General features: G+C 36.0%; 1 protein-coding gene across 5 annotated transcripts in view; it reads right to left on the bottom strand.

The window, feature by feature from the left end:
* Positions 1-3,375, bottom strand: part of LOC106883364 (PH and SEC7 domain-containing protein) — a 178,129-nt gene extending 174,754 nt beyond the window's left edge. For all 5 annotated transcript variants that reach the window (XM_052968271.1, XM_052968270.1, XM_052968269.1 and 2 more), the window contains exon 1: positions 3,017-3,375. The gene's annotated coding sequence lies outside the window, so the exon portion shown is untranslated. The remainder of the gene's footprint in view (positions 1-3,016) is intronic.
* Between the last annotated feature and the right edge of the window lie 2,152 nt (positions 3,376-5,527).

Here is a 5,527-nt window from a genome sequence, read left to right as displayed (position 1 = left end):
TATATATATATATATATATATGTATATATATATATACATACATATACATAAAAAACATGTATATATCTATATACATACATATATGCATAGATATATGCCTATATGTATGTGTATATATATGTATGTATATGTATATATATATATGTATATAAATTATTATATATATGTATATTTATATGTATGTATATATAAATATATATGTATATATATATATATGCATTTATTTATTTATGGGTTTCAGCCAAGTGGCTGTGGTCATGCTGGAGCACCACCGTGACTTTCCGTCTTTATGCTGTGCTCTCTTCACGTTCCTTGCATGGCCCTTCTCCTCCACCTGATATAGTCCAATCAAGAGTTTTGATGGCACATCTGGTGTATAAGAGAATTTGACATCGCTGCCCTAAACTGTGTCTCATTTCGAGCCATTGGTTCGTCTATTATCGCGGAGAGGAAGGCGTCGAGTTTTGTTTTGAAGACCTCTATATCCATGTCTTGCAGGTCTCTCAAATGTTTTGGCAGGGCATTAAAGAGTTGAGGTCCTCTGAAACCGAGGCTGTTGCAGTACCTTGTTCTTATGTGAGATGCAGTGGACGATACCCTTGGTACCATGTAGTGGTGACCTGTGCGGGCATTCGTGTAGTACTTGATGCCAAAGTTTGGTACCAGTCCTTCCAGTCTTTTCCATATGTATATTATTACATATCTCTCCCGCCTGCGCTGCAGGGAGTAGAGACCTAGTGCCTTCAGTCACTCCCTGTAGTTCATCTGTTGGACTGTGGCGATCTTTTTTGTATAGTGACGCTGAATTGCCTCGAGTTCTGCTGTCCGCTTGACACTGTGTGGTGACCACAACTGAGAGCAATAGTCTAAGCGGCTCAGAATAAATGTCTTCCATAGAGTCAACATGACTTTTGATCACTTGTTCGGAATGTCCTCAGTATCCACCCTGCCAGTTGTCTGCACTTTGCTGTCAACTTGACAATGTGCATATGAAATGATGCATCACTACACATGTTGATGCCCAGGTCTCTTACTGTTTGTGGTTCTGGGATTGCAGTACCTCCAGGTCCTGTGTATGCCAGTTGGGAGGCACTTGTGGCCTTGTAGCACAGTACTTGAAATTTTTTTGCATTGAACTGGATATTATTTTGCTCTGCCCACTTATATATTGCATTTAGGTCATTCTGCAGGCTTATGATATCATCAGGATTCTTTATTGCCTGAGATAGTTTTGTATGTATATATAAATATGTATATATATAGATATATATATGCATGTATGTATATATATATCTATAGATATAAATATACATATATATATGTATATATATATAGGCTGGGTGGAGGAGTTTGTCTCCCCCTCGCAAACATAAGGACACAGTAAATATGTCAAGGCCAACAGGAAGCGGTCCAGCTTCCTAGGGCTAAACCACAGTAGTATATTCACTTATTGGGATTGTCACATTAAATTAACAATATACAACAACTTTATATATATATGTATATATATATATATATATGTATGTATGTATATATATGTATGTATGTATATATATGTATGTATGTATATATATGTATGTATGTATGTATATATGTATGTATGTATATATGTATGTATATATGTATGTGTATATATATATATATATATATATATATATATATATATATATATATATATATATATATATATACATATATACACTACCATCATATCTATGAGTACAATGTGACATTAGTTGGCATGACATTTAGTTTCTACTACTATCCTAGTGTAAACAAGGATTACCTCAAGTCACCATTAAGGATGAGCCTACTGACCGAAATGAAACAGTTTAATTTTTTTCCTTCCGTTAAGAGTTAACTCATTTTTAAATATGTTTTATTATTAAGAATTTAGATAAAACCGCGTGAAAATTAGCTGTGATAGATTATACATATACAGAGAAACATTAATTACCTCATACCGCTTGAAACCTACAAAACATTTAAGTTTACAGTCAAGGAAGATTACCAGACAATATTTACGAATCCTACATTAGTTATTAAATATACGGTTTTAGAGATTTATATAATTGAGTGAAAAGATGTCATCATCGGGATTAACAGACTATCGACCGGTACATCAACGATCTTGTTCACATACCTTATCTACAAATAATCATCACACACGCATTATATATGATCTTACATATTCAAATTGACAGGTATATTTATAATTATTTTATCCATAAACAGAAATTTCCCAATCTCTGCTTTAAATCTTCATACAAATATACCGTGGCATTTTTTGTATATGTACAAATGCGGTTACAGTTCTAACACATTTAATCAGACATAACGAAGAGGCTAGCGCACACATGTAAAAAGTGACAATGTAACACATGCTCCTCTCAATAAAGAGCCGCTAAAATATTACGAATAAGTAGCGATGTACGTATATGTGTGTGTGTGTGTGTGTGTACAGACACTTTGCTACAACTAGTGTGTGTGTATTAGTCTGACTTATGGTAGAAGTCCATCGTTTGTCCAGTCGGCACGTCTCAAACTGTATTCATCTACAGCTGAATTATGACGGAACGTATTTGTAAAGAGGCACACGATCAAAAGAGTGAAAAAAGAAAACGCAGGAAATTGTTGACAACCAGACAACAAGCCATGAAAAACTGTAGGAGATCTAAACAAAGAAAGTCTGAGAAGGCAAATAAGGAAGAAAACTCATAGAAATTGAACCCATGACGAATCGCTGTCAGAGGTAGACAATAGATTGTGCCCTACCCAAAGCCTAACCTTGTATCAGTAATACAGTAACTGCACGTATGTTTGTAGGGACAGAGACAATGAAACAAGTGAACACCCTCAGAGCCTCTGACTGATTATATATATATATATATATATATATAAAACATCAGGTAGCCATTAGATAAGAACTATAAAGGGTTAAGGTGGTGTGTGCGCGTGTAGTTTGTATGTAGTGGTATTCTCACAGGCAAAAAGTTAAGGATCAAGCAAAGCTTACCTGAACACAACAACTGCTCAGGCCGTCGCAGCAGCCATACACAAATGAATCCGTCGTAACGGTAGCGGCGCCTCCCTAAATACTATTTATCGTATCTACTTTTCACTGAGGACTGCTGCAGCGATAGCAGCCGGGGACGGGGTAGAAACGATTTAGTTGTAGTGATAGTAGTATGTCCTAAGTAATAATAGTGTAGTGTACTTATACTACAGTCGAAGGAGTAGTAGTAAGTAAACTAAATGCCAGCAGTAGTTGCGCGGATGGCAGCGGTAGTAGTACATTCCAGTCAGTAATCGCTTGTGCCACCACTGCTGCTGTGGCCACCATTTTGGCTCAATGCTCTCGTCCAATTCTCGCCCTCGTTATTTATGTTAATCACGTGATGCATTGGTTATCGTCTGCTCTCAATTCAATACAACACCGCCATTCCGCAAAACTATTTTTAGTTTCTCATATCTTCCAGTTTCGTTTGTTTACTTATTTTTTTTTTTTGCAGAATAAGTTTACTATCACTTTTTCTATAAAATTTGTTAACAAGAGAATTCAAAATGTAAAGTTATGGTAGAAGGCTTGAATAGAAGCTTTATGTAATTAGTTCAGTATCTGTGTTCCTGGTTCAAATTTCAACGAGATTGATCAGTCTTTTTCATACCTCTGTGTCTACAAAACTGATCCAAGTTGGTAACGAAGAGAAATCGATATGATTTCAAATTCTGCAATGATTATATTTTGTCTGTATGAGTATTCCAATAAACGATCCTACTAACATGGGTTTTCTCCTCCTCTTCCACTTGATCTCCATTACTATAAAATATTCACTTTCAATATCCTATAGATGTTTTTCAAACAAGTAAATTTGAAGTGAAAATCACCTATAACTCCAAAGGAAACTAAGTTTAAATATAATCAAGTTATCACATGATGTATAATTAATAAGGTAAGGCTAAGTTTAGATATGATCTGGATTTCTGGTAGTCAAAGATTAATATATATTAGATCTGAAGTTTTTGTTAATCTGAAAGGAGTTTGCTTTACAACCATAGGGTTCTGGGTGTGATCCTACAGTGTGGATCTTTGGCTAGGTGTTTTCTACTATAGCCTCAGGTTCACTTAAGCCTTGTGAGGGAAATTTGATAGTAAGTATATAGAATTTGTTGGATAGACTGTACATGTTCCTAATGTATGGAATCTGTTTGATTGATGGTACATGTTCCTGAGTGGTAAACTTAATCCATTTCCCCATTTAACACCACCAGCTAGCCCCTGGGTCCCTTTGGAAGAGCCTACTTCATTACAAGCATTGAGACCAATCTCTGGTCTGAGAACTTTCTCCCTTCCTTCCATAAATCTCAGGTGCTCTGCAAAAAAAGAAGTCCTGAAACAAAATATGATACATTACCCTTTAAAAGATCATATCGAAAATTATGAATAAATATTTCAAAAAATACTTCAAGATGATCCATGGGCAATAATAAAGATTTTTCTAAAAGAAGTAATATCAATATGCCCTCTCCAGCTTAAAAGAATGTTGAACATTCTACTCCTCCTCTCTTTTTTTAATCTCCTTCTTTCTCTCTCCCCTTTCCTTCTCTCACTTTCGCTTCTCCTTCTCTCTCTCTCTCTCTCTCTCTTTCTCTCTCTCTTTCCTTCTTGTCCACTTGGATTCAGACATGTGCTATTTTGAGTTCAATCCAACCACATAGCTTAGGGTGCAACTGAGGAAATGTTTTCTACCAGTCTCAAGATGACCAAAGCATTTTAAGTGAAATTTTATCACTGTAAAACTGAGAAACCAGTCAACAGTACTGATCTCGAGTCGTAAACTTAACTCATGACTTGGCTTAACATCCCATCTGAGCTTTGGGTGCCCTTAGTAGAGTTCACTCTGCTGAAAACACAAAGGCAGGTTTTCAATATGAGGATTATTTTAACCCTTCCTCCCTGCAGTGTTACTACAATCAGTCTGCCATGGGCACTACCCTTCTTCTAAGTCATTAACATACACACACATGCACTTGCACACATACATACATACATGCATGCATACATGCATACATGCATACATACATACATACATACATACATACATACATACATACATGTAGACATGACTGTGTAGTAAGAAGTTTTCTTCCCAACCACATGGTTCCAGGTTCATTCCCATTGCATGGAACTTTGACCAAGTGTCTTCTACTTTAGCCTCAAGCCGACCAAAAATTGTGGGTGAATTTGGTAGATGGAAACTGAAAGAATCCCATCATGTGTTTGTGTATGTGTCCACACACATATGCATGTGTGTATGCATCTTTGTGTCTGTGTTTGTCCCCCACCACCATTTGACAACAGGCGTTGGTGTGTTTGCATGCCTGTAACTTAGTGGTTCAGCAAAAGAAACCAACAGAATAAGTACCAGGCTTAAAAAGAAGTACTGGGGTCAATTCATTTGACTAAATGGCCACAGCTTGATAACTGAAACAAGTAAAAGATAATATATATATATATATATATATA

Source organism: Octopus bimaculoides, chromosome 5 (genome assembly GCF_001194135.2).
Source record: "Octopus bimaculoides isolate UCB-OBI-ISO-001 chromosome 5, ASM119413v2, whole genome shotgun sequence".
Taxonomy (NCBI): domain Eukaryota; kingdom Metazoa; phylum Mollusca; class Cephalopoda; order Octopoda; family Octopodidae; genus Octopus; species Octopus bimaculoides.
The sequence above is the reverse complement of the archived record's forward strand: the minus strand, read 5'-3'. Positions and strand labels throughout refer to the sequence as shown.